Source organism: Terrapene carolina, unplaced genomic scaffold (genome assembly GCF_002925995.2).
Source record: "Terrapene carolina triunguis isolate 2854851 unplaced genomic scaffold, T_m_triunguis-2.0 Scaffold68, whole genome shotgun sequence".
NCBI classification, from domain to species: domain Eukaryota; kingdom Metazoa; phylum Chordata; order Testudines; family Emydidae; genus Terrapene; species Terrapene triunguis.
Window position 1 is genome coordinate 34,746,039 of NW_020664419.1, and position 18,303 is coordinate 34,764,341.

Below are 18,303 nucleotides of genomic sequence, written 5' to 3' on the forward strand. Positions count from 1 at the left end.
GGGGGGGCGGGAATCGATCTAAGTTATGCAACTTCAGTTACATGAATAACGTAGCTGAAGTCGATGTACTTAGACCTACTCACTGCGGTGTCTTCACTGCGGTGAGTCGACTGCTGCCGCTCCCCCGTCGACTCCGCCTGTGCCTTTCACGGTGGTGGAGTATAGGAGTCGACGGGAGAGCATTTGGGGGTCGATTTTTCGCTTCTAGATTAGACGCGATAAATCAACCCCCACTGGATCAATCGCTGCCCGCTGATTCGGTGGGTAGTGTAGACATACCCTGAGACTAAAAGTGTCTTTAGAGTATATTTGTCATGCTCTGACGTGGTGAATCCACTGAAGTATAATACTGCAGCTTGTGGGATGCTGTGCAAGCTGGGTTAGGATCCAAGAGAGGATAGCATAAGAGGGGAATTGCAGGCCAACTGTCTTCTCAGGTTAATGCTAGGGCAGAAAATCGTACAAATGGGCTTAGTGGATGTTTATCATCCTAGAACTGCTCCTCCTGATGCTGACAGAAACCATGTCTGTAACTGCATAGAAATGATGTTGCCCTGTTATGATTTCACAGGTGGGAATTATTCCAGTGAGTAAGACTGGCATGAACTAAACCTTTGAAACATATATTAACTCCCATTCTCTCTAAGATGATTTTGAAATATACAAGAAGCACTTTCTTCCCAGTTGGAGTCCTTATGGGGTCCTCATAAGGTCATTTCTTATATGTTCCCAAATCAGGATGTAAAAGGCTCTCTTCAGTTCTCAATTTGTGATGTGCAGAACATCCTCTCTCGCGCCTCAAGTTGATCTGAAAGTTATTTCATCCACAGTCCACAAATTGCTACCCAATCCACCCACAGCCCCTCTCATTCACCTCTCTGTCAGTGACACTGACATATTATACTCTTGAACCTCAAATAAAAATTGAAAAAAAGAGATTATTTTCAGACTACTGCACAGACTACTGCTTTAGAGGAGACACTGGTAGGAGACAGAGATATAGATATACATCCAAGATATCTGGATGAAGGAGGTGAGTCTAGTTTTCTTTTAAATTAAACAATCCTTAATCACATCAGAGCCCTCATGATAGGTGTTCTGGACATGGCAGATATTTCTGACTATGACCCGCAGAAATGTCACTGCTTCATTCTTTACAAACCCTATGTAGCTACATCCATATCCAATCACATTACAATATGAATTTAAATAAAGTTTAATTAATCTGTGTATTTGGAACCTGGAGTAAGTCTTCTCATGAACTTGTTCACTATAAAAGTTAATCATATATACAAAGGAGACTGGGGAGTGGGAAAGGCAATTGGCCACAGGACAGGATAGGCATATCAGAGAGATCCGGTTTGACTTTCTCTCTGCAGCCCAGGAAACTGGAGAAGGGATTATGCTATATCCAAAGAGAACAATGCCAGTTTGCCCTGACCAAAATTTATAACCCTTGCTGATTGTGTAGAGTAAAACATATTAGTTAAAAATACTATTTCGAATGTGCAATATCATATTTAAAATATCAGAGTGGTAGCCGTGTTAGTCTGAATCTGTAAAAAGCAACAGAGGGTCCTGTGGCACCTTTGAGACTAACAGAAGTATTGGGAGCATAAGCTTTCGTGGGTAAGAACCTCACTTCTTCAGATGCAAGTAAGGTGAGGTAAGTGAGGTTCTTACCCACGAAAGCTTATGCTCCCAATACTTCTGTTAGTCTCAAAGGTGCCACAGGACCCTCTGTTATATTTAAAATAAAGTCAAATAAGGCACGTGCTTTTGATAAACCATAGCTAACAGCAGGGATGTACTTCATAGAATAGGATGCAGCTCCTCATTTCCAAAAGTGAGGCAAATAATGGAGAATTAATCTGTTTAAGATTAAACAAGCAACTAAATCTAAAGATACTAAATAAAATGTCTTTACAAGTTATATACAGTTCCTTTAGAAGAGCTCTTAAGAATCCCTTTTCATCATAGTTGCAGCTGTGATTTTAATCACTTAAAAATGAATGATGTGGTATTGCAAAATGAACTGTGCTGAGCTCAAAGGCATTTCAAGTATATTTTATATTATAGTAATCAAGTCTATCTTATGAGTTTATTTTGTCATCACATGACTGAAATCCCCCTCCATGAAATTTCACAAGTCTGAAAAATCCATTCACACTTTGGCTACATCTATGCTTGCGTACTTCCCTGGGTACTTGTCCATGTACTGCTAGCACATGTACCCCATGCCTGCTCCAAGTGTCCACATAAACCAAGTGGAGCATGGGTACATCCATACTTCCCCTTTCCAGTATATATTTAGTAAAAGCTGGAACTGTACAAGAATAAAAAGAGGAATTTACAGTGTAGTTTGCACTATAAATATGGAGTTAGTTCACTGACACACTGCTGGAGAATCTTAAAGGGCAAAGATCAAAAGAATAGAAATTAGGCCTAGATTTCTGAAGTCACTCCATAACTGGATATGCAGCCAGAGTGTCTTTGTGAGTGCATAATAGGGAGCAGAACTGAAACATGCAACCATGCCACCTCATCTCCCCTTCCTGTCCCTAACTCCACAAACCAGGGCTAAGGTTAAGTGCAGTCTCCTCATTTGTTGTAACAGAGGGCCTACTCTCTCACTCTTGGATGCACAGTTGTGGGCACCAATATTGAATCTATCTGAGATATGCACCCCTGGGGGAACAATCCCACTGAAAAGTGGTGGGGAAAGATAGTGCCCTGGGAATGGTTCCTGCACAAGTCTGTAGAGCTAGCTGACTGTTGAGCAGGGAGTTGGCTGCACTACCTCTCCTTCAGGTTAAACAACTGAGGGAGGGACACATAAGTAACAGTCCTGCTGGGTGTTGTCAACACCAAGAAAGGCTGAAATTTTTAGGCATTTCTCCTGAAAGTGTAAATGATGTTGACTCAAGCCCCCATTTAGAAACCTGGGAGACATATATAATATAATGTGGGCACCCTTGGTAGGCAATAGTTCCTCACTGAGTCCAGAGGTGTAAAACAAGAACACTTTATTAAGGGAACGAAGGGGAGGCCAATAGAATAAACTTGGGAAACTCATCAATTAACAATATCTATGAGGTAAGACCCCTACTCCCCCCCTTTAACAATAGTCCCAACCTGAGTCCTCCTTCTGCAGCTGTGAGTAGCTAAAATGGGTTCTAGCAACTTCCCTATGCCCAAGCTCCCCACTCACAGTTTGTTGTCCTGGGTTGGAGAATTCTAGTAGGTCAGTCTCCAGCTGCTAATGGAAGTATTGCCTGGGCTACTTTAGGGTCTCCGTGTTAATTTAGATGGAATATTTGGGTCCTGTGACAGAGTGCATGCACCTCTCATGAACACCTCCTGGGTACAATCCTGCACTCTTTTTTTCTGGTCCCAGTGCCCCCTGTCATCTGTTGCTTTTCTCATGTGTGTCTTCAGTGGCTCAGCCCTCCACCTAAGTTACACACAGTTAAAACTCATGAAGGAACCCCTTCTGGGGTAACAAAAGTTTGACACATGATCCACCCTTACTAGGGTCTTCCCCCTATCTCTGGGCCCGTTTAAATTCTAACCCCTTATTCAGACTTTTTAGTACTAAATTTTATCCCCTTCTTGGGGCTTAGGTCATTTCCCTAGTGGCCAGTGATGGGGGGACCCAGGCCCACTCACTACTCCAGGTTCCAACCCAGGGCCCCTATAAACAGCAGACACATTCTGCTTCCCTTTAATAGTTGCTGCAGGATTACCTGGTAGCTTCCCACTCGGTTGCATCACCTTGGGTTTTCTGTCTGTTCCTTGTTTGAACAGGGTCTCTCCCAGGTCTCTCTGCCTGGAGAACTTCACAGTCCTATCTCTGCTTGAATAGGGTCTCTCCCAAGCCTCTTTACCTGTGGAGTTTCACAGCTTTCCAGTTCTTCTTCACCCTTCCAGCCCCAGCCAGGCTCTGTAGCTCCTTTTAACTAAGCCTGCTGAGCTCTGATTGGCTACTTCTCTGCACCCCTTCTAGGCAGGTCTGAAAGACCCACCTTCACTGCTCTTTTTCCTGGGATGGGGAGTAGTAGGACAGCAAGGACCCCAGCAGGGCCTGATATGCCTTGTCACAGGCCCAAAGAGTCAAAGGTGTTAACATGACCCTGTTATTGTCCAGCACTAAAAAGTGTTAAACAAAGTTTGGTGTACAGAGACCTCAGGCTGCTTAGTACCATGGCAAACGCATCATAAAAATCTGTTAAACCTTTTATTAAAGATATAGAAGAGGAGGAAAAACAGTTAAAGGATTGGAAATGTAAAATATTAAATACAGTTTCCATTTTTACAACATCCCTTGTTCCTTTTCACTTTAGCTGGAGGAAGTTTTTAAGAAAGAAGCTTTCCCTCTATTTGACAGTATTTTAGATGGTATGAAAGATTATAATAACTGTCCTTTTTGGGGAAAAGAGAAGTTAGTTGAGATGGGCTGGAGCTATTGTTATTAAAGACTGATCCCGCTTCCTAAAAACAAAAGAAGGTAAATGGACATAAAAGGGGAGAGAAAAGAACAGAAAAGAAAGAAAATGCAGCTTCTGTCTCTGGTGTTAACTCTCACTTGCAAACTCACAGGTGGAAAAACACGGGCACAGCACATGGTTTTATCAGTCACTGCAACACCTGGCAAACTGGTGCCAGCATCAGACTGTTTAGAGCATTGCTTTTGGGTGCCTCTTTCTGGTCACAGGCCCATAGCAGACTCTTATTAAACAGAAGACAAAAGGAGAGTGAGAGAGAGAGAGAGAAGAAGAAGAAATAAGGTGGGGAAGGAAAAGAACACACATGTTGTGTGTGTGACAAAGTCTCACATCCCAGGTTGTGATTGGGATTTAGGCAAAGCTGGTAGAGGTGGTGAAGTCATTTTGGTTCCTCTTTCTGGTCTGGGGACTCAGGATCAGGACCACAAAGGCAAAGTATTGTCACATTGCATCCTGGGGTACCAACCATGATGGTGATGCTCACTCCTTCCTCTCTTTCAGGCAGTTAATGTTGTCTGCAGAAGAGAAGAGTGAGGGGGGATTTGATAGCAGCCTTCAACTACCTGAAGGGGGGTTCCAATGAATATGGAGCTAGGCTGTTCTCAGTGGTGGCAGATGACAGAACAAGGAGCAATGGTCTTAAGTTGCAGTGGGGAAGGTCTAGGTTGGATAATAGGAAAAACTATTTCACTAGGAGGGTGGTAAAGCAGGTTTTTAAGGCCTGGCTTGACAAAGCCCTGGCTGGGATGATTTAGTTGGGGTTGGTCCTGCTTTGAGCAGGGGGTTGGACTAGATGACCTCCTGAGGTCTCTTCCAACCCTAATCTTCTATGATTCTATGATTCAATTATTATAACTTAGGCTGCGATTCTTTCACAGAGGTAGTGGAAGTCACAAATTCCATGACTTTCCGCGAACTCTGTGACTTCCGCAGTGGCTGGTGTGGCTGACTTCAGGGACACCCGAGCCACTGGCCCTGGGGCCACCTACTCAGGCGCCCCACGAACAGCTGCACTGGCCGCTGCTTGAGAGGCCCGGGGCCAGCTGGCTCTGGGGACTACCCGAGGGTGGCTGGTGTGGCTGGTCCCACAGAAAGCCATCTGCTGTCTTGAAGCTGCCTCTGTTCTGAGTCTTAGGAGAGGAATAGCTAGTTTATATAGGACACTATGAGTAAATAGGACTCTTAACAGAATCCTCAGCACCAGAAAGCTATCGTAGCAGAAAATAGATTCCCCTTCTCTCTCTCCTCCTTTGACTCAGTCTAGCTCCCCTTTCCAACAATGCCTGACTTCAGTCATGGTCAGGGTACCTCTCACCTCAGAAACATTAGGTGCAGTTCTCTTGTCCTCATCAGGGATAATAGCATTTTATTGCCCCCATATTCAAAACTTAACTGTCACATAACTGAAATGTAAATAAGGCCTGGCCCATTCAGTTATTTCCCCTTGCTCTCCAACAGATGCCAACAGAGAGCTCCCTCCCCTATGGAGCCCATTCCTATCTGGAGTTCTCAAGCGACTTTGGACTGCTCTTCTCCCTGTTTACCAACAGATGTCAACAGCAAGTTCCCTATTCTCTAAGGGTATGTCTACACCAATGGTTCTCAGAGGTCTTCCAGGGGGCACATCAACTCATCTAGATATTTGCCTAGTTTTACAACTTGCTACATAAAATGCACTAGCGAAGTCAGTACACACTACAATTTTGTACAGACAATGACTTGTTTATATTGCTATATATACTATACACTGAAATGTAAGTACAGTATTTATATTCCAATTGATTTATTTTATAATTATATGGTAAAAATGACAAAGTAAGCACATTTTCAGTAATAGTGTGCTCTGACATGTTTGTATTTTTATGTCTAATTTTGTAAGTAAGCAGTTTTTAAGTGAGGTAAAAATTGGGGCTACACAAGGCAAATCAGACTCCTGAAAGGGGTACTGTACTCTGGAAAGGTTGAGAGCCACTGATCTACACAGCAAAGACAAGTCTGTGGCTGGCTCATTCCAGCCGACTTGGGTTCATGGGATTTGGGCTGTGGGGCTGTTTCGCTGCCATGTAGACATCTGAGCTCAGGCTGGAGCCCAAACTCTGGGACCTTCCCACCTCACAGCATCCGAGAGCCTGGGCTCCAGCCTGATCCTGGAAGTCTACATAGCAGTGAAACAGCCCTGCAGCCTGAACCCCGCAAGCCCGAGTTGGCTGGCATGGGCCAGCCATAGGTTTGTCTTTGCTGTTAAGACATACTCTCAAGGTAAAATAAAGGCAAAGATACATTAATACTAGTAAAAAAACATGATCTCAGATGGTAATGTCCTTAATATTTAAATTTAAGAGCTTTAATCCACATGGGATTAAAAGCTCCAAAGCGTGTCCCAGGCTCATGAGGAGAAAAAAAATTAATCGCTTGAAAAAAAATCAAACAATCTAAAAGAGTTTAAAAAGAACTCAGCAGCCATGAAAAAAAAAAAGAGAGAGAAATTAAAATCCACAGTGAAAATGATTTTATCTGTGCCGAAGTAAACAGTAGACAGATAATCAGAAAATTCAGTAGAAAAATCTAAATTATTTTTAAGAGGCAAATAAGAGAAAAGATAAAACAGTTATAAATGTTATGGCACAGCATGGTGTTGAAAAGGAAAAATAAATCTCCTTGACTATAATTTGTTTTTGTTTGTAAAGTGTTGTTGTTTTTATATTCTACAATCCTTGACCTTTTCTTGTGGGAAAGAAGTGCCCTTTTTTGTTTTGTTTGCAGGATCTCAGCATTGCTTGAAAGAATTTGCTTCACAGGGAGGAAATCCACTGCAGCACAGGTGGAACTTTAAGATTCCATAATTTTATCCTATGAGTGAAGTTGACTTCAATGAGGCCAGGACTTTATCCTGTCAGTGCAAACATCTGTTCTGTGTCCTCTTCTTCTGTTATCCTTTAAAAAAAAAAAAACCCAATGTAACTATAGCAGTAACATAAAACTGATGGCAGACCTGAGCAAAGGCTGGTATGAAAATTAATCATGCTAGGAACAGTCTCGGAAGGCACCCTGCCACTGAAACACTGTTCTGAGCAAAATTCTTCCTTTGTTCCTCTCCTGTTTCATGGGAAAAGTAAATTACTGATGTCATTGTAAAAGTGAAGGTCACTCTTCTCACTTTCCAAGTGGGTGTGAGAGGGGAAACAGATCCAAGGCGCCTCCTTCTCCCCCCTGCTCCATACACATTTCCCATTCACTTGCTCACAAGGAGAAATATTTGGAGGGCAGGGGACATGCTCAGCAGCAGACCCTTACCCAAGATCCAGAAGGGCTGGGGTGTCATTCTCCTGCATGGCCAACTGATACAAAAGCATAGTCTATCCCTGGAAACATTAACAAATGTTATAACATTCAGTGTCACTTGGATGGCTTCTCTTCTAACAAAGAAACTGGAGTTATACTCAACAATCTTTAGGTGAAAAATAGTGTGAACTGAATAGTTTTACAGTATGATCTATGTAAAAATTACTTGCACGCTTTACATTTAGCATGAAAGAAAATGTTCCCAGAATTGGAGCCTAGTATTGCCCACTAATGGGAACCCTGTGATAAACACCTATATGTCACAGATGCAGAGGTTTTTCATCTGATCTCCTCCTGTAGCCCTTCCACTGGCCCTAGTAACCCCATCCCATCTCCTGATCTGCCTCATGTCCACTCTCATCCCCTCTCTTATTCATTTTAACCTCTCACTCTCCTTTAGCTCTTTCACTTGCCTCTCCCAATACTGGCCTATCTTCCCTCTCCCTTTCATCTCTAAACTCATGGAAAGTGTTGTTTACAATAATCTCCAGAGTTCCTCTCCTCCAATTCTATCCTACACTCTCTCAATTCTTGCTTCTGTACCTTGCATTCAACTGAAAACACTCTTACCAGAGTCTCTAATAAACGCTTTTTATCAAAATCTCAGAATCAGTACACCATTCTCATCATTCTTCACCTGTCAGTTGTGTTCAACACATTTGACCATGCTATTCTTCTTGAAATCTTGCCCTCCCTCAGCTTCCGTGACTCTGTCCTCTTCTGGGTCTCCTCCCTCCTCTCTAATTATTTCTTCAGCATGTCCTTCAGAGGATCTTCCTCATTCTCTTCAGGTTCCACACACTTCTGCCTGTAGTCTCCTTCTATTATCCCTCTGCTCCTTGTGTCTGGGTAATATCGGCCACAAACACAAATTCAACTACCATCTCTATGTGGTCCCCTCTGCTCTAGGCCTGTCTTGTTCTGTTCAGACTAGAATCTCAGCCTGTCTCTGTGACATCACCTCTTAGCTGCCAGTTCAAGCTCCACATGGCTAAAATAGAGATCTGAAACTTCCCCCCAAAACCCTCCATGCTACCTCCTGTCTCAATCACTGTGGCAACACCACCATTCTGCCTCTCACTAGGTCCTCACACTCAGGCTATGTCAAAGTCTTGCAGATTCTTTTTGAATAACATCTTTAAGATACAGCCTTTCCTGTCCATTCATGCAGCAAAGAATCTCCTCCTGGCTCTGATCATTTCACGTCTCAGTTACTGCAGCATCCTTTATTCTGGCCTTGACAAATGTAGTCTTGCCCTGCTCATAGCCATTCAGAATGCTGCTGCAAATATCATTTTCCTGGCCCTTGACTTTGACCACATCACCCTTCTCTTTGCATCCCTCCATTAGCTCCCTTTTCTCTTTGTATCCAACATATTGTATTGTTTTCATTTTCAAGGCCTTTCACAGGTTATTCCCTCCTACCTGTCATCTGTCATTCACTATTGGAAGGTCAACTCCCACTTCTAGTAGACTTACAATGCCAGCCTCCATTGCCTACTTGTTAAATTTGCAAACAAGCACCTTTATGATTTCTCCCCTGCTGCCCCATACTCTTGAGAGGTATTCCCAAGATCATTCACAAAGCCACTTCGTTATCCACCTTCAAATCCCTCCTTAAAATCCTCCTGTGCCATGATGCCTACAAAAACTTGACAATGGTTAGGCTTTGGTGTGCAGCAACTACTGACTAGTGTACTGATCAACACTGTCTCACTCTTTCCTTGTACTCCCCCATCTGTCTGTCTGTATCCATCTATTGACTCTTGTCTTATACTTAGATTGTAAGCTATTAGGGACAGGGACTGTCTTTTTGTTCTGTGTTTGTATGGTCAATGACTGGGCTCCTAGGCACTATGATAATACCAAGTACTACTACTACTAAAGTTACCTACAGCATCATAACAACAGCCTTATTATTAGTACCAGTATTACTTTAGTGCCTAATAATGGACGAGGAACCTATTGTGATAGACACTGTACAAATACAAAGTGAATTTCTTTGATTTTGTGGCTCTTTGTCTCACCCTTAATGCTATTAACTACAAGGGTTTTATAAGTTCTATAGTCAAGTCTTTGCTTTGTGATGGAAGTTAGTAATACTTCATCTTCACTATACAGGTGCTCTTAAGAGCTAAACATTTGTAATATTATAAATAGGTTTGGTTATAATAAGGATAATTATCTAGAGAATTAATGAGTGGAAGCCAGTAAAGATCCAAAGCTTTATATATCATCAGATGAATGTATTGTAAATGTTCTAATAATTATTTTGATTATTTATAACGTGGGAGGAATCCTTAATGTGTTCTTTGTGGTTATTTCTCTATTCCTTCTGCAGTCCTAAATAATATCATAAAACTTTAGAATGATAGAAATGAGTTTCATGGCCTGTTTTTTTAAATGGTCTCAGTTTTCATTTGTAGTTGTCAATTTACATAGAGACTACAAAATACTAATTTCTGTTCTCCCTCCCTCCCAGTTTTACAAGGCATAAAATATGGATTTAATTTATGTATGAAAAATGGATTTTTGTAGTTTACAGTCCTCACCCACTCTTAAAGACATTACACAGCTAAATATGTAGTTCTAATGTTTTACTCGTTGGTGTTTTTGATTTGCCAAGCTGCAGCAAGTGATTGCTCCTAATTAATCTTCTTTATAGTTACCTAACTGCAAAATTGATCATTATGCTACAACAATATTTGAACTATCAAAGGTGCTGTGGTACAGAATTAAACACTGGAGTTGCAAATATGCAAGTCATTCACATTAGCAATCACTGCAATCTAGCAGTCATTCTACTGTTGCTATTTTGGTTTTTTTTCAAGTGGGCCAGACTTCATTTAGCATCTGCTGGGAACCATTCAGACATTTACTTTTACTTCAGAGTTACCTCACAGTAAGATTTACTCAATGAATGTTCTTTGCATTTGGATTACAATAATGCATCTGGTATGCATGACTCAGGTTGTTGGTATTCTGCAATTTTCTTTGCAACATAATAGAAATCAAACAACCCCTTTCCCCTTGCCTCGCTTCGCCCCCGCTACCCCAATAAACATACACACTTTCTGCATTTTTATAGTATACCTTCTCTCTGACATTGTCTCTTTTTACGTTCTCCACAGCTGTTCTGCCAGGAATCCTGGCCTCAACACCCCTTTCATTTTCTTCTCCAACTTCCTTTTCTTTACCTGCCTATATGTCAGAGGTTCTCAACCAGGGGTACACAACCCCCTGGGGGTACACAGAGGTCTTCCAAGGAGTACATCAACTCATCTAGATATTTGCCTAGTTTTACAACAGGCTACATAAAAAGCACTAGCGAAGTCAGTAACTAAAATTTCATACAATGACTTGTTTATACTGTTCTATATATTATACATTGAATTATAAATACAATATTTATATTCCAATTAATATATTGTATAATTATATGCTAAAAATGAGAGACTAAACAATTTTTCAGTAATAGTGTGGCTGTGAGACTTTTGTATTTTTATGTCTGATTTTGTAAGCAGGTAGTTTTTAAGTAAAGTGAAACTTGGGGTATGCAAGACAAATCAGTCTCCTGAAGGGGGCACAGTAGTCTGGAAAGGTTGAGAGCCAATGCGCTATGTTGACTCCTAGGCTTGGGTGAAACCCTGCATCAAAATTTGTTCACCAAACCACCTTTCTCTCCCCATTTAAATCCATCCTAAAAACTCATTTCTTCCATGTTGCCTGAGGGAAAGAAGCTGCTAATTACTTTAATAATACTTAGATTTTAAGTTTTTTGCAGAAGGAGATGAGATGTGTTTTTACAACACTTAGCACAATGGTATCCTTGTTCATGACTGGGATTCCTAGGTGCTACCATAATACAAATAATGGTAATAAAACTTTTCTGAACAAAATAATAATTCAGTGTAAACAGCAAGATTTGCATATGAGTTATTGAGTAACTATGGCCAAGATACACAAATCTATTGAGGCTCCTAACGTCTACTGTAGATGTTAGCAGCCTCAATACCTGTGTAGATCTAGGCCCATGGGCTCACATTCTTATAACCCTTTACTCACTTCTTTCCTTTCTCTTTTTGTTTATCACTCTCCTCAAATGTAGGGCCAGATATTCAGCTGGTCAACTGAAGTCAATGGAGCTATGCCAATATACACCAGAAGAGTATTTGGCCACGTGTATGAAACCTCCCATTGCAGAAAACATCTGCACAGCAGTGGTAATCAGTCATGCATCTGACAGTGCAAGCATCCTGCTATTGCTGGGCATGATGTTTCATGCTGAGCTGGTACAATGTGTGGTGGGTCATTTATATGTTGGAGAATGAAGCAGTGCTATTTTTCTCTCCTGAGAATGCATTTTGACTTTTAGGTAGAGAAGATCAGAGTAGGTGCCGGAGTGAAAAAGTTCATTCATACTTCCTGTACAGAAGGCTAATTGGCATTGCCTATTGAACTTTTACCTGACATCCTAATGGCTGGATGAATAGGGACTTGCTCCTCCTCCCTAAAGCCATTTTTATAGCATCTTTGGCCCCATATCCTGCCAGGCTGATTTCCTTGAATGAGTGGAAGCGAAACTGGCTCGCTTCCCTGGTTGTGGCACTAGTCACATTAGGGGAGCTAGAGGAGTCAGGAGTTTACCTTTGCTCTCACCCCCATTGACTATTCCAGTGGTTGAATAGGGCCATTCTCCCTGGACTTCATCTTTCCAGTCTTCACCCTGAAGTCACCTGATCCCTGCCTGCATTGACACTTGCTCTTGATCACCTGCCCAGATTTTTGTGCCTGTCTGACTCCGATATTTATTTTGTTTTGTTTTCCTTATTAATTAATCCACCCATCTGTGACTTCTTAGCCATTCTATTAACTGCTTTTATTTTAACCAACCGTCCACGACTTCCTAGCCATTCAAGTGACTGTTTCTAATTGATCTACCTAAATGCAAGTTCCTGGACATTTAGTTAATTTCTTCTAATTAATGAAGCCATCTGTGACTCCCTGCTATTTTACTGATTGCTTCCTAGTCTAGGCATCTGTTCTTTGTAGCCATTTTAATGGTAGTGTCCAGTTGCCCCAGCCATCTCAGCATATAATCATTTCACTACCTTGTTGTCACATAATTGACTTACTAATCATGGCCATTTGTCACTCCCCTTTGAGTCTCACTCCACTTCTCTGTGCACTTGCTTTCATACTTCCCCTGATATATGGACTGCTTTCCCTGAACTAGCACATAAGGACACTGCCCTCTCCTTCAAATCCCTTTCCAAAATCCATTTCTACCATGGTGCCTAGAAGAAATTCCTGAATGTTAATGATAGGGAGTCAGTGAGTGTTGTTAATGCTACTTTTTTCATATTTTATACAATTAATATTTCTTCACTTTCCCTCACTCCTCATATAGAGCTTGGCATCTTATAATATGAGTGGTTTGAGGCAAGGACTGCATCTGGTTATATATTTGGAAAGCAACGAGCATATGGTGATTACTACCATAATAATCATAAACCAGAGAGAAGAGATGATCTAGGGGTCAGGGCACTAGCCTGGGATTTGGGAGACTGGGGTTCAGTTACTTGCTTCTCCTTGCAGCCTGAGTGACGTTGGGTATGGTGCTTAGCCTCTCTGGGCTAGATTTACAAAAAGATTTAGGTGCCTAAATCCCAGAATCAGGCCCCACTGTGGGATTCACAAAACCCCTGCTCAGCTGCCACCAAGCCCTGTTGGTGCCTAAATTTTCCAGTAAAATTTTTCTAGGCAGCAGTCTTTCTGCCTCTGAGCGTGTGCACTGCTCCTTTCTCTAGGCATCCAGACATGTAAACCCCAGAGCAATCCACAAAAAAAGGTGTTCTTCCACCTAACTCACCTGTGGAGCCCCATCTGGTTGGCAAACTCAGAGGCTGCTTACCATGTTAGGCCCGAGATGCAAGCTCACAAAGGGTAGCTAGGAGAAGAGGAAGACCTCCCTCTAAGTTGTAGCCCACTAGTTAGGGTGCTGTCCTGGGATGTGGGAACCCCCCCTTCACTTAAGGGGGCGAAGGAATTTGAACAGAGCTCTGCCACATCTCAGGCAATTGCGCTAACCCCTGGCCTATAGAATATTCTGAAATGGGACTCCCTCAGTCTCTCCTGTTGGAGTGTTTTCAAATCTGGATTAAATAATGAAAGAGTCATTGGGTCAGAAAGGGAGAAAGCACAAACATGAGAATGACTCTATAGTTTGTTGGTTAGAGCATTCACTTGGGAGATGAGAGACCCAGGCTCTAGTTCTGCTCCTGAGTCTCTTTAATTAATTATCCACAGTGGAACTGCTTCAATGGGAGAGACTGTGGCCAACTAGTTGGGGCACTCATCTGAGAGGTGATAGATCCCTCTTTAAATCTGTTTTCCCCCTCAAGCAGAAGGGACTTAACTTTTGTAAATGACTGGAAGGTAAAACTTAAAGGGGGAGATGACTAGAATGCTACACTATATTATACCATTCAGCCACTAGGTGGTGCATTCTATAGCATCTCTCATTTTACCTCATAACAGCCATTCCTGGTAGTGCACTAATGGATCTCACAGTAAACACAACTGATGTATCTGTCTGGGAAGCAAGCTCTGTATTCAGTCCGTATCTGGTACAGAAGCCTGACCTGCTAGTAGCAGCCGTGAAACCTACCATGTGTTGACAACAGGGGGAGCTACTATCTCTGAAATGGATCTTTACTGGTTCCTGGTGGAGCAGATTACTGTCATACTAGTGAAAGAGGTCCCCAGTAATTATCTTCAATACACAGCAGTTTATTGAGAAAGAATTACACAAGCGATAAAGGGTTATATTAAACACATAACTCCTATGTTAGACATTAAGAGCTTGTCAACTGTTTGGAATTGGCCTTGTTAGCACTACATAAGTAATTTTCCCTCTGTTGATATTCACCCCTTCTTGTCAACTGTTGGGAATGGGCCATATCCACCCTGATTGAATTGGCCTCGTTAGCACTGACCCCCCACTTGGCAAGGCAACTCCCATCTTTTCATGTTCTGTATATGTATACCTGCCTACTGTATTTTTCACTCCATGCATCTGATGAAGTGGGTTATATTCCACGAAAGCTTATGCCCAAATAAATTTGTTAGTCTCTAAGGTGCCACAAAGACTTCTCGTTGTTTTTATTAAGAGCTAGACATTAAGAGCTAGACATTCCCCTTAATGAGTCTCTCTTTCACAAACATACACAAAAAGGCCCGAACTACCCTCACGCAGTTCCTGCTTGGCAAGCAGAGAAGGTGGTTAGCAATTTTATAGATGGCTTCTTCTCTCCTTGTCTGTTGTTCTCAGCCCTCTGGCCTGTCTCAGATTCCCCCGAGGCAAGGCCTCAGTTGCCTGGAGACCCCTCTGGTTCACAGTCCTACTTGAGCCCACGGAGCAGAGTTTTGGCTACTCTGTCTAGCAGCATTGCTTTTTCAAGCGCTAATTAAGGAATCCCAACAGTAATTTAATTAGCTTGATTTTTAGTCTCTTTTTCCTCAAAAGAGTCACATGTCTTAAAAGCATGCCCAGTGGGCATGTGGTTACTAATTTTTACCTAATTAGTAAAAAGTAGAGTGCTCCGGCCGCTCTCCCCGACCGGCCGGAGCGCCAGGAGGAGGGCGGCGAGCCCGGCCACGGCCCTGCTCTCCCTGGCCAGCCGGAGCGCCGGGGGAGGGCGGCGAGCCCGCTGCGGCTCCGCTTTCCCCGGGTGAGCGCCGCCCCCCTCCAGGTGCCGCCCCAAGCACATGCTTGGTAGGCTGGTGCCTGGAGCCGGCCCTGACAAGAGGTACCTGACACTGGAGGTCTCCTACATCCCAGGTGAGCTAAAGCTGGGCTAAAACTTATGAGGGAGGTCCTCCTCCTGCTGCTGTCTTGCACCAAGAGGAGGTTTGCTGCCAAGAATCCCACATAGAGAGAGAGACCTCCCTTTAGCCTGGCCATAGGTGCCAAATTCTGTGAGGGGTGGAGCTTAGAACACATCCCTCTCCTCAGCATCATCCATTGGCTAGCCATTAATTTTGTGAATCTCATTCTGAGGTACCTATCTCCCTCCATTCATTGTATAGGGACCCCCAGCATCTTAACTCAAGCTTTGTGAATCCCAGTGATTTTCTAGGCATCTAAAAGTTAGGCATGGTGACACTGAGCAGCACCATACCTAACTTCCTTTGTGAATCTAACCCTCTGTCCCTGAGCCCCACATCTGTAAAATGGGAATAATAGTACTTCCCTACCTCAGAGGGATGCTGTGAGGATAAATACATTAAAGATTGTGAGGTGCTCAGATACTATGGTGATTGGGCCATACAAAAGTACCTTAGACAGAACTTGATCACTAATTTATCTTGCTCCATACCAGGGGTGGGCAAACTTTTTGGCCCGAGGGCCACATCTAGGAGGGGAAATTGTATGCAGGGCCATGAATGTAGGGCCCTGGGCAGGGGATTGGGGTGTGAGAGGGGGGTGCGGGGTGCAGGAAGGGGCTCAGGGAAAGGGGTTGGGGTGCAGGAGGGGTGCGGGGTGCAGGAGGGGGCTTAGGGCCGGGGGTTGGGGGGCAGGAGGGGGTTTGGAGTGCAGGAGGGGGCTCAGGGCAGGGAGTTGGGGTGCAGAAGGGATGTGGCAGGGGGGCTCAAGCCATGGGTTAGGGGGCTCAGGGCAGGGGGTTGGGGTGCAGGGTGCAGGAGGGGTTCGGGGTGTGGGCTCCAGCCCAACGCCACTTACTTCAAGTGGCTCTGGGGTGGCAGCGGCGCCCAGCAGGGCTAAGGCAGGCTCCCTGCTTGCCCTGGCCCCATGTCACTCCCGGAAGCGGCCAGCATGTCTGGCAGTGGCTCCTGGGGGTGGGGTGGGGCAGGCGGCTCCACCGCGCGCTGCCCTCGCCTGCGGGTACCAAACCTGAAGCTCCCATTGGCTGCAGTTCCCCATTCCCAACCAATGGGAGCTGCGGGGGGCGGTGCCTGCAGGCGAGGGCAGCACACAGAGCCATCTGCCCCCCCCCCCCAAGGGGCTGTAGGGACATGGTGCCGGCCACTTCCAGGAGCGGCGCAGGGCCAGGGCAGTCAGGAAGCCTGCCTTAGCCCCACTGAGCCAAGGGGCTGGCAATTCGGTGGGCTGGATTGAAAGCCCTGATGGGCTGGATCCAGCCCGCAGTCCGTAGTTTGCCCTCCACTGCTCCATACCAAGCCTGCCTCTGTTACCACCTAGACAAGTCAATGCTCCACCCTCCAAAATGTGATTTAAAAAACCCCAGAAGACAGTGCAAAAGAAGAGAAAGTGACCATGAATGACTCCCCAATGTGAGCCAGTGACAAAAAGTGGTGCATGTGTGTGAATTTGAGTCTATGACCGGGGTCCTAGTGGGGAGCCAGCTGTGGTCAATTAGGGTGAACTGCAAAGAATGGGGCAGACAATCCCCATAAAACTGGGGGATATTCCAATACTTAGATTTACCAAGCCAGCATAAAACAGCTTCTTTATTACCTTACTGGTTACTCAGAAATCCAAACAACATAGTTCCCTTAAAGTGATCCAGCCTCAGGCCTCCATCCAGGTGCCCACATCAAATATGATAAAAGTTTCTGTAAATCTTATTTTATCATATAAAAGAAAAGGTTCTACCAATCCCAAAGGATCGGACACAATACCTCCCAGGTTAATGAATGTTTCAGATCTTACCCAAATACACGCTACAGCCAATTCTTATTAACTAAACTAAAGTTTATTAAAAAACAAAAAAAGAGAGTATGGTTAAAGACAGGTTTCAGAGTAGCAGCCGTGTTAGTCTGTATCCGCAAAAAGAACAGGAGTACTTGTGGCACCTTAGAGACTAATAAATTTATTAGAGCATAAGCTTTCGTGGGCCACAGCCCACTTCTTCGGATGCATATAGAATGGAACATATATTGAGGAGATATATATACACACATACAGAGAGCATGAACAGGTGGGAGTTGTCTTACCAACTCTGAGAGGCCAATTAAGTAAGAGAAAAAAAACTTTTGAAGTGATAATCAAGATAGCCCAGTACAGACAGTTTGATAAGAAGTATGAGAATACTTACAAGGGGAGATAGATTCAATGTTTGTAATGGCTCAGCCATTCCCAGTCCTTATTCAATCCTAAATTGATTGTATCTAGTTTGCATATCAATTCCAGCTCAGCAGTCTCTCGTTGGAGTCTGTTTTTGAAGTTTTTCTGTTGTAAAATAGCCACCCGCAGGTCTGTCATTGAATGACGAGACAGGTTAAAGTGTTCTCCCACTGGTTTTGGAGTATTATGATTCCTGATGTCAGATTTGTGTCCATTAATTCTTTTGTGTAGAGACTGTCCGGTTTGGCCAATGTACATGGCAGAGGGGCATTGCTGGCACATGATGGCATATATCACATTGGTAGATGTGCAGGTGAACGAGCCCCTGATGGTATGGCTGATGTG